We start from the raw sequence: 12049 nt of genomic DNA on the forward strand, positions 1-12049 counted from the left end.
CTGTATAGGTATTGGGGATAAGTTATGTAATGCCGTGAGATTTTTTTTTAATTCAACACCCTTGAAATGCCATAAATCTATTAAAAAACTTTGGCACCTGACAAAAATTTTTATTTTGCACACTTATATTACAAGCAGATAAAAAGCAGATCCTAAATGAATATTCTGATACTAAGAGGTGTTTTTTTACTTTCTGAATAGAAAATGAAACTGACGAGGAAAGAAAATCAATATATTTCAGTATAGAGCTAGAAATGGAGGAAAAGAGACAAGGTAGGTGTGAGGATCAGCTTCATGTTATGTGATGTCAGGCAGTGAGAATAACTCATGTGGAGCAGATGTTATCTGTCAGTGATGTGATATGTATGATGGCTGACAATGATCCCTGACCTCTGTATAAGATTCCTCTGCCGTCCGGCCACAGTGACCGCACAGTAGTATCATGTAATAAGTAGTCGCTTTACTTACAGTACAGATACAAAGCAGATCCTATAAGATTATATTACTAAGTGTTTTTTACTTTCTGATCAGATATTCCTGCTCACGAGGAAAGTAATTCTTCCATATATTTGAGTTTAGACCAAGAAAACTCAAAAAATGAAGAAAATTCTGAAAAGAGACAAGGTAAGTGTGATAAGCAGCTCCATGTTATATGATGTCAGGCAGTGAGAATACTTCATGAGGAGCAGATGTTATCTGTCAGTGATGGGACATGTATGATGGCTGACAATGATCCCTGACCTCTGTATAAGATTCCGCTGATGTCCGGCCACCGTGACCGCACAGTAGTATCATGTAACATCGAGTCCCTTTACTTACAGTATAGATACAAAGCAAATCCTATAAGAATATATTGTTACTGAGCTTTTTTTTTCTTACTTTCTGACCAGAATTTCCAGCTCAGGAGGAAAAAAATCTGAGTATGGAGCAACAAAACTCAAAAAATGAAGAAAAGAAGGGAAAGAGACGACGTAAGTGTGAGAATCAGCTCTATGTTGTGTGATGTCAGTCAGTGAGAATGATGCATGTGGGTGAGATGACATCTGTCATTGATGGGATTGTCACATGTATGATGGCTGACGATGATCTCTGACCTCTGTGTGATAAGATTCCTCTGACGTCCGGCCACAGTGACCGCACAGTAGTATCATGTTATATGGAGTCCCGTCACTTACATTATATTTACTTCTCTTCTCATAGGTTCCCGCCTCCGCCGGATCTTATCATCCTGCCGGCGTGGATTAGCCAGGGCTGCTCAAGCATTTGCAGGTTGTTACTGCTGCCCTAGAACCATCTGAAAGACAGTAAACTTCCGCATCTAGAGCCCTGAAGTCCAGCAGATCCACCATCACTGCTGGACACAAAAGCGGGACTAACTCCTAGCCGCGGTCTACGGACCAAACATTGGGCATGGGCAGGGCCTTGGGGGCAGATCCCAAGTGCGCTCAACCATGTGAAATAGCTTACGCTCAGGAATATTGAGGGATAGCGCTATTGGATAGCTCTACCCGCTCATTTCCTTTAGGAATAGAGCTATGGGATAGCTCTACCCGTGCACTTTCTTCATGGATAGCGCCATTGAATAGCTCTACCCGAACAGTATTAACGTCAGAGCTTTTTCATACACAAGGTAGGAGTGGCAGGAGAGGTACACCAGGTATTTAAGTTTGCTGTTATTCTGCACATACGCCAGTCTGGTGCGTGGTTACACCCCATTGTGAGGTCAGTCTGATGCGTGGCTACACCCCATTGCGTGGTTCCTAATCCCAGCGCGCTCCCGAACGGCGCACAATCACTCATTAATTAAAAAAAAACAAAAACTAAAAGCCGTTACTGTTGCTCGGATTCCATTTCATCTTGAACTCACAACTAACTGTAAGTCACTAATTGCTCTTCTTGTCACTAAATGCATTTGTCATTATCCTGAATGCAGCAGTCAGGCTCATATTTCTGTCCAGCAGCTACACCGATGCCTCCACTCAGTACCAGTCATTGCACTCTCCCACAAAGCTCTCCACAGTGCTGCACTGTCCTACAACTCCTCTCATTTGTCAGTCTACTACCATATCTACACTCCAATGAGCTAAGACTAGTGTAAGAAGGTGACAGGGACTAGCCCTGTAAATATTGAAGTCATTGTTTTATCTTGTTATCCCTGACGTGTTTGTGTGCAGTATATGTGATATGTACATATGTGTTTGCGGCCACATGACATTAGTTAGATAGATATGTAGAGATAGGTGTAGTTTGGGTATAGGGACACTAGATGGGGGCACTGAGCACACTTAGGTTGGGGCAATTCTGGAGGACACTAGGGGGTTAAGATGAGAGGAGTGGTTAGCTGGTACTTGAGGAGACAGATTTCCTGCTTGGAGCCAGTGTAGCCAGGAGTAGCCTCTGGTGCTAAAGTGGAGGCAGAACACCAGAGCAGAGAAGTGGAGAATTGTGCCTACAGCAGCAGCCAGTGGGGAGAGCCACTGGAGCCGTCAGCTAGGGGCTGGAAGCTGATGTGAATTGAAGCCAGTCTGTGGAAGAAGTCAGCTTGTGTCTGGGAGCTCTTGAGCCAGGGAGAACAATAGAGGAGTCCCTGTGGAGACGACAGCCGGAGTCTAGGAGCTGTTAAGACAGGGTTTACAGAGAGTCTCTGTGGAGAGGACAGCCAGTGTGTGGAGCTGATCAAGCAGTAGAGTAGGCCACTAGCTGAGTGCACGGAGAGAATCACCAGTGCCGTAAAGGGGTGAACTACAATGTAGTAGACTGTTACCTTCGTGGTCTGTAGTCGGTTGCCAGGAGAGAAGACGAAGAGCCGCGTTCACAGTGTTCCTTGTTCCGTGTTTATTGTGTGGTCCACCCAAGTGTGTCTGAAGAAGTGACGTGCTGCTGTAGAGGAAGATGTACTGTTGGTATCACGTAAAGAGTCCTGATGGCGTTTGGGTTGTACTGTGCCCTGAAGAAAATAAAGTTGAGCTGTTAAAGTTTATCCCGGCCTCTGCTTCCAATCTTTTGGTCCCTAGGAGGGAGCACAGTACCTGGGATGAAGCAGCCTCCAGCACAGTGAGTACCGAAGCGGGTGATGAGGCTACCCCCCGGCGACCGTGGTATTACACTAGCATCCTCCATAATCAGGACCTCCCACTCACACGTCCATGACTTTTTCTGTGCTGCACCAGCTCTCAGGAGTGTGCTACTCCAGACAGTCAGGTTCATTCCCACTGTCTATGGATTTGAGTGTGCACTAAAAACAGATCATTTTCGGCAGGACTTTTAAGTCATCTCACTAATCTGAGTTTTTCCCACTGGACTCAGCAGCACTTAATATCTGTACATATATAGATATTGGCTGGTGACCTGTTTGTGCAGTCTTAACTCCTTGAAGATATGCAAACAAAACATGTTTAACATGGTGTGACAAAGTCACTGGCAAAGTACTGGAGGGGAGATATGTATCACTGTGGTCGTTGGCTTCAGTGATATGAACCTAAATAAACGCTACAGCACCCGAAGTGCTGAGAGGGGTTAATCAGCCATGTTTAGGGCCAGGGTGAGTGACCAGCTCTAAAGTGTGTGGAGTCCAGAGGATAAATACACAGCATTCTGCTCATTCAGTGCTGAGCGTACCTGGCGGTGCAAGCCACAAGATGTGCTTTCATTAGGAAAGTTGAATTTTTTTTTGTTATTTATTCCTGAGTGGGCGGATCCCCTCAGCAACATAGACTGTGCCATACGTTATGGTTTTGGTTTCCCGTTAGGCCAGAAACGCTGTGTTTCTTTCGCTAACGCTGCACTTGTTTACACAGTACCTTCAATAAAATAGTTGAAGATTTAATAAACAGCGTTCCTGTGTCCACCTCTACGTGCAGCCGAGTGAGACGATCTACCACAGCAGCCATATGATCCATAATCATTGCAGACTTCACTTTAAGTTCCCACAATGAGTATTTGGTTTGTTTTTGACACTGTTTTTTCACTGCACAAAGAACGCATCTTACAGGTCCAAGAAATCTCAGTATGCTGTTGCCATGTATAGTAGTTTTCAGCAACACCATTCATTTTATCATATAATTAGTCATGAGCGAGTCCTAAAATTATTGGCTGCTCTTACTCATAACAAGCTTTCCATAATGCTCGAGTGTTCGTCTCTGGTAACGAGTATAATTGAAGTCAATGGGAAAGCATTTTTCTGGCGGACCTCCCCAGCAGGTCTGGGGGGGCATTAAAATTAGCGTCGGACTAGAACACCTTGGGCCCACTATGTAGATACATAAAAATAAATACAAGATCACAATTTGTGGTGTAAAACACGCTAATATCAGGGTATAATATAAGGTAGTACATGTCTTAATGATATAGCAGAGGTTGAGGTAGCCCACCTCATAGAATATAATGCAGTCCTCATATAGTATAATGCAGCCCCCTCATAGAATATAATGCAGCCCCCTCATAGGGTATAATGCAGTCCTCCTGTAGAATATAATGTAGCCCCCTCATAGGGTATAATGTAGCCCTCTCAATATAGTATAATGCACCCCCCCCCCATAGAATATAATGTAGACTCCTCATAGGGAATAATGCAGCCCACTCATAGGGTATAATGCAGCCCCCTCATGGAGTATAATGCAGTCCCCTCACAGGGTATAATGCAGCGTGTGCCATCTGTACATACGTATGCAGTGTCGGACTGAGGTGCCATTGGCCCACCAGTAACAATTAGTGTGGGGGCCCATTTTCATCTGCATACAAAAAATACACTACAGCCATTCAAAAATGTACCTATATCTCTGTATAATAAACTAGGTAGTTTGGTTAATGAATGATGATATGCTGTTTTTTTTCTCTACGGAGTAAATCATGTGAATTATGCCAAGAACTACCCATGTAGGGAGGTTGGGGGCCCGTGTCTGTGGTATTCCCCTGTTCCCCTATGGGCCAGTCCAAGCCTGTACATATGTCACAGCCGCGCGTCCGATTGCTGTCTGTGACGCTAGTCACTACTCACAGGCCGTGAGGCAGAAGAGTCAAACGTTCTGGGGTCAATACTGAAAATGACAAAGGTGTAAGTCAGGTCCCAGTCCAGGGTCAATAACAAGAGATAGTGGATCAAAGGACAAGAAAAACGGAGAGTCAGAACACGGTCTAAAGCAGGGTTCCCAAACTCCAGTCCTCAAGGCCCACCAACAGATCATGTTTTCAGGATTTCCTTAGTATTGCTCAGGTGATAATTGCATCACCTGTGCAATACAAAGGAAATCCTGAAAACATGATCTGTTGGTGGGCCTTGAGGACTGGAGTTGGGGAACCCTGGTCTAAAGGGTCAGGCAGATCAGACCTCAGAGAAAACAGAATAGGGCTAACACTCACCAAGAAGAACAAACTACGTCCGGCAGGGATCAGGGGCAGGCAGCTCAGTTAAGTAGGAACATGATGTCCCTTGACATTTCAATTTCTAGTCTAAAAAGATCTCAGAATTCTTGATAAACAAATTAATCAATTTCATTTCCAGCATAATTTGACGATTCAGCAATCCAGAGCTATTTCTGAGTTGCAAAACAATACAAATATTGTAATTCGGCAATCAGACAAAGGGGGTTGCACTGTGATTCTTGATACTGGTCTTTATATGCACTGTGTGAATTTGGTCCTAAGTGATACTACCACATATTCTCCTCTGTCTGCAGATCCTACTCCAGTTTATAAAATTAAATTATCTCCTAATTCAGCAAGGCATAGCTTCCGGTGTCATCAACTCAAAGGTTGGCAGATGGCTACTACCCGAATTCCCCATCATATCGATTTTTCATGGTCTACCCAAGACCCACAGAGAGGTTTTTCCCTCCTCCTTTCAGACCTATTATTTCAAGTATAGGTTCACTAAATGAAAATCTCAGGTCTTGGGTAGACAGCCATCTGCAGCCTTTGGTGTCGAGAATTCCTGGTTACCTGAAAGATTCCACCTTCGTTCTGATGGCGTTCGATAATTCACAGTGGGAAAAATTTTTTTATTTCTTCACATGTGATATAGTGAATCTCTATTCTTCTAATCCTCACAATCTTGCTTTGCAGGCTATCAATCATCACCTTAGCCATTTCAGCAATTATTCTGCAGAACTCAAATCCTACCCGATCAGCTCACTCGCATATCTGCTTGACCATAATTTTTTTTATGTTCAACAAAATTTTTTTTTTGCAAATTCTTGGTGCCCCGATGGGCATAAAATTTTCCCCTTCTCTAGCAATCCTGTATATGGCATGGTGGAAAGAAAAATAGGGATTTTTGTGTGCTCACCGTAAAATCCTTTTCTCCGAGCCAATCATTGGGGGACACAAGACAGTGGGGGTTATGATGCTGGCCACTAGGAGCACACTAAGTAAACCAGAAAAAAGTTAGCTACTCCCCTGCAGTATACACCTTCTCACTAGCTGAGATTTCTCCAGTTCGGTGAACAAAGCAGTAGGAGCATAAACAGTCAACAATAACCATAGCTATGTCAAAACCTAAGAATGCTACAGTGAGCCAATAGGCTAAACAGGGTGGGTGCTGTGTCCCCCAGTGATTGGCTCGGAGAAAAGGATTTTACGGTGAGTACACAAAAATCCCTATTTCTCCTACGCCTCATTGGGGGACACAGACAGTGGGACGTCCTAAAGCAGTCCCTGGGTGGGGAGCATACATCTGCCAATACCCCATGTACCACTGAGTCAACACTGAGGTACTGCCGATTGCAGGCTGCGTCTGCCGGCTGCGTCTGCCGAGAGCTGCATCCGCAGAGGCCTGAGAATAAATTAGGCAATGTTTGTAAAGGTATGCAGACTGGACCAAGTCACAGCCTTGCAGACCTGTTCTGCCGAGGCCTGGTGCCGAATGGCCCAAAAGGCGCCCACTGACCGGGTAGAGTGCCCCTTGATCCCCGCTGGGACAGGCGCGTTCCTGACACAGTAGGGTTCCTGAATCGCCAATCGAATCCACCTGGCTAGCGTTGCTTTTGACGCGGCTAGACCCTTCCTATGCCCCTCCAAAAGTATGAACAGGGCATCTAACTTGTGGAAGGGAGCAGTCCGCGAGATGTACCGTCTCAGCGCCCTAACCACATCCAGGGTGTGGAGGGCCTTCTCAATGCGATGGACTAGCGCCGGACAAAAGGAAGGCAAAACAATTTCCTCGTTGAGACAGAAAGAGGAGACAACCTTGGGCAGGAAGGACGGGGACGTCCTGAGAACTACCTTTTCCTGATGAAAATTCAGGAACGGAGAACGGCATGACAGGGTTGCCAATTCCGAAACTCGTATGATTGACGTAATTGCCACTAGAAAGACCACCTTCCAAGAGAGGACGGTCAGTGACACGTCCTGCAGCGGTTCGAAAGGAGTCTACTGTAAGGCCCCATGATTCCAAACGCCTTCTATAAGGAGGCGCCACATGGGAAACTCCCTGAATGAACGACTTGACCTGAAGTTTGGTGGCAATTTTGCATTGGAAAAGCACTGACAAGGCGGAAATTTGACCCTTGAGCGACCTAAGCGCGAGACCTGATTTTAATCCGGATTGAAGGAATTCCAATATGGCTGGAATGGAAAACACAAGAGGTGATCGACCATGATCCTTGCACCACGAAAAGATTTTCCAGGTGCGGTGATAGATGCGCATGGACACAGGCTTCCTAGCACTAATCATGGTGGAAATCACGTCATGAGAGAACCCAGCCTGTGCTAAAATCCAGGATTCAATGGCCACGCCTTCAAAGACAGGGCCCCGGAGTTTTGGTGGTAAATCGGGCCCTGCGAGAGTAGATCCATGCGATCTGGAAGTCGCCAGGGGATGTCGGCGACTAGTTGTATTAGTTCTGCATACCATGCTCGGCACGGCCAATCTGGCGTGACTAGGATCACTGGTACTCCCTCCGCTCTGATCTTCTTGATGACCCTCGGAAGCAAGGGAAGAGGGGGGAAGATGTACCGGAGGCAGAACTAGGGCGTCTGCTCCGATGGCGCAGGGATCGCGCGATCGGGCAATGAACCGAGGAACATTGTTGTTTAGTCTTTAGGCCATGAGATCCACATCCGGAGTCCCTCAACGATGACAAATCTGCTGAAAGACTTCCGGATGAAGAAACCACTCTCCCTAGGCAATGCCTTGGCGACTGAGAAAATATGCCGCCCAATTTTCTACGCCCGGGATGTGGATTGCTGAGATGAGCGAATGGTTGGTCTCGGCCCAGTGGAGGATGTGACTCACTTCGTGCATGGCCATCCAGCTCCGGGTACCTCCCTGGCGGTTGATATACACTACAGCCGTGGCGTTGTCAGATTGGATCCTGATGGGGTGACCTGCAAGGAGATGGTGTAAACTCCGTAGAGCTAATCTGATCGCTCGTATCTCCAAAATGTTGATGGGGAGACGTGACTCTCGGATTGACCAACGACCCTGTGCCGTGTGGTGACGAAAGACCACACCCCAGCCCAAAAGACATGCGTTGGTGGTTACTGCCAACCATCTTACTGTGAGAAAAGACCTCCCTTGATTCAGGGAGGACCTCAGTGTCCACCACCTCAGGGCTTGCCTGACCCGCAGGGACAGAAGGATCCGACGGTCCAGGGAGAATGGGTTCTTGTTCCAAGCTAACGCATGTTGTAAGGGACGGAGGTGAAACTGTGCAAATGGAATAGCTTCCATCGCTGCCACCATCTTTCCGAGAACTCTCATGCTGAAACGAATGGAGTGAGAAACTGGTCGGAAAAGAGTCAGTGCTGCCTGTTATAAGGCTTGGGTCTTTTCAGGAGGGAGAATGACCAACCCGCGGGAAGTGTCCAAGATCACTCCTAAAAAGGAAACCTGCTGAGTCGGTTTTGGGAAAGACTTTTAGTTTATCTTCCACCCCAGGCGAGAAAGTGTATTTACTGTTATATCCACGGATTCCTCGCAGGCTGGAAGGGACGGACCCTTGATGAGCAGGTCATCCAGGTCGTCTAGATACGGTAACACCACAACTCCCCGAGAGTGGAGAATGGCCATGACAGCCGCCATGACCTTGGTAAAGACCCTGGGGGCGGTGGCGAGTCCGAAGGGCAAGGCAACGAACTGGAAGTGTTCCTCGTGAATTGCAAAACGCAGGAACTGCTGGTGGGACGGGCAGATCGGAATGTGAAGGTAAGCGTCTTTGATGTCGATGGATGCTAGGAACTCTCCTTTTTCCATGGAAGCGACAGCTGATCGGAGAGATTCCATTCGAAATCGCCGTACCTTGACAAACTGATTTAACAGTTTGCGATCCAGAATGGGTTGCATCGTCCCGTCCGTTTTTGGAACCACAAAAAGGTTTGAATAAAATCCCCTGAACCTTTCGTGAAGAGGGACCGGAATGATGACTCAGTCACTTAGCAAAGCTTGAACAGCCCAAAGGAAGGCTCTTGTCTTTTTCTTGGGGGCAGAGGAAAGAAAAATCCGAGTTGGACGGGGAGAAGAAAATTGTATCTTGTATCCGGAGGACACCAACTCCCTGACCCACTTGTCGTGGACGACCGCGAGCCAGGTGTGGCTGAAGGAAAGTAGGCGACCGCCAACTTTGTCGGTGTCCGCCGGATACCGCAACAAGTCATTGGGTAGATCTATGAGATCTGGCTCCCCTAGATCCAGAAGCCCTAGGCCTGGGTTTCCAAGAACGGTTAGGTCTGTAAGAGACCTGAGGGCCTCTGTCTCCACGCGGGAACCGACCAGATCCGGAAGAGAAGGTAGAGGAGGACCAACCAGAATTGTTGCGAAAAGATCGAAAACGCATTAGCTGTTGGTTGCGAAACGGCCAAACAGCCCTTTTGTTGAGGAAGGAATTTACTTTTCCCCTGGTAGTATCAGAAATGAGCTGGTCCAGTTTCTCTCCAAAAAGACAACCCATTTGAAAGGGGAGAGAAGTCAACGATCTTTTAGATGTGGCATCCGCCCGCCAGCTACGGAGCCATAGGGCTCTTCTAATGGAGATCGCATTAGCGGCAGTTAAAGCCGCGCAATTGGCGTCATCAAAAGAAGTGTCCACTACAAAGTCCGCTGCGTGAATTATCTGCCTGGCGACATTGGTTGCCTCCGAAGACTGGTGCCCTGGAAAGAAGTAATCAAGACTCCTGCCCAAGCGGCCATTGCCTTAGTGACCCAAATTGCTGCGAAAGATGGAAAAAGCAGTGCTCCTGAAGCTTCAAAAACTGAACGGGCAAGGTAGTCAATTTGACGATCGGAGGGGTTTCTGACTGAGGAACCCTCAGAAACAGATAGGAGCGTTTTAGAAGTAAGACGCGATACAGGAGGGTCCACCGGAGGGGACTATAACCAATCCTTCATTAGGTCTGGATCAAAAGGGTATTTAGCCTCAGTAGACTTTTGCCCTGTGAACCGCTTATGTGGCCAATCCCTATGTTTCTGGACAATTTCTTTAAACACCGGATGGCTGGTAAATAACCTGCGCACACGTTTAGTTTTCTTAAATCTTCAGATTCAAGGAAGGAATTTTTATGGATTAAACGTGCGCTACCAGACCATCACTCCTCACAAGTTGTATAGCTAATACATTTATTTCCCTACGCGTTTCAAAGTTAAAAACTTCATCATATCATCCCCTGAGGAAGAAGTTTTTAACTTTGAAACGCGTAGGGAAATAAATGTATTAACTATACAACTTGTGAGGAGTGATGGTCTGGTAGCGCACGTTTAATCCATAAAAATTCCTTCCTTGAATCTGAAGATTTATGGCCACGGCGTGGTCATTTGGATGTGCAGCAAGCTGACCTTGTTCCTTTATGCCTGTTACTCTCCTGCAGAGGGTGAGTATAAACCATTGACTTATATCTGTGTTTTCTCGGGTAAGACCCTATTGCGCTCTTTTTCTTTCAGTTTCTACTAGTTTTCTTAAATGACATAGGGTGTGCTGAAGCGGGAACATTATCCTCATCAAACTACAGAATCCTGTTGACTGATTCTATAAGAGAATCAAGCGACTCTTGATCAGTTGGGAGACTGAGGGGCTGACGTGTCAGATTCGAATTCAGAGTCGTGCTCGCTGTGAACCTCAGTAGAGGGAGAGCGAGAGATAAGAGTTGCCGATGCTGAGGCGTGAACGTGACTAGGGGACGTGTCATGGGTCCGCTTTCTAGAGACCTGACCATCTCGTGAACGAGTACGGCCCCTGCTGGACAGTTCCCGGACGACGCCAGAGACCTCCTCGGGAGGTAAAGACGCTTTCTGACTTAAAGAGGATTCCCGGAGGGCGTCTATAGCCTGGGTCAGAGACTCCACCGACCGTGACAGGGATGCAGCCCACTCAGGGGTACTAAACGCAGGAGGCCCGACAGCAGCGGCGGCGAGGGGCGTTGGAGCGCAGGACGGGGCGCAGGCCGGGTCGCAGTCCGTGCATAATGGATTAGTCTGTGCATAATGGATTAGTCTGTGCACTGGGTAAGGCAGACTTGCAAGTGGTACACACGGTAAAAAACGCAGTGTGATTCTTGGCAGCCCATTTAGCCTCCTTAGATTTAGACATAGCGCTCCTGAAAGGGTTAACGGCAGAGTCTGCCTGCAGCTGCAGGGAATGTGCCGGGAAGGGGTTAAGCTTTAATCTGAGGGCAGATGCAGCTTACCCACGGTCCTTTGCTGTGTCCCCCGGGAGGAAAGCGGTGGCCCTGTGGTGGCACCTGGTATCCGGCTGTCCAGTGCAGGTTGAGGTAAAAAGCATGACCCCCGAGATTAGAATTGCGCGTCTCGTAAGAAATGAGAGGCGCCGAGAGAAGGGGGCGGCAACGTTAGCGTGGGCGGCGCTATTCAAAATTTGCAGCCTAGTAGGCCGGAAAAGCCGAGGATTACATTTTTGGCCTACCCGAGGTAGGCGCTGGGGGCGGCACTATTTAACTTGCGGCCTAGTAGGCCGGAGAAGTCGGGGACTAAATTTCTGGCCTCCCCGCGGTAAACGCCAGGCGGGGGGAGGCCGCGACCGGGTGTCAGTGTACCGCCGCTGACGCCAAGTCAGCGTTTCTCCCGCGGACAAGGACCCGACCCCATACCTCCATTCCTGTGCTC

At 47.5% G+C, this 12049-nt stretch overlaps 1 long non-coding RNA gene across 10 annotated transcripts in view; it reads right to left on the reverse strand.

Moving 5' to 3' along the window:
- Positions 1–12049, reverse strand: part of LOC141088280 (uncharacterized) — a 105452-nt gene that overhangs the window by 68059 nt on the left and 25344 nt on the right. For all 10 annotated transcript variants that reach the window (XR_012231885.1, XR_012231881.1, XR_012231884.1 and 7 more), the window contains one exon: positions 2765–2947. This is a non-coding gene — a long non-coding RNA (uncharacterized lncRNA). The remainder of the gene's footprint in view (positions 1–2764; positions 2948–12049) is intronic.

This window comes from Dendrobates tinctorius, unplaced genomic scaffold (assembly GCF_039654945.1).
Source record: "Dendrobates tinctorius isolate UK_male_01 unplaced genomic scaffold, ASM3965494v1 ptg000038l, whole genome shotgun sequence".
NCBI lineage: Eukaryota > Metazoa > Chordata > Amphibia > Anura > Dendrobatidae > Dendrobates > Dendrobates tinctorius.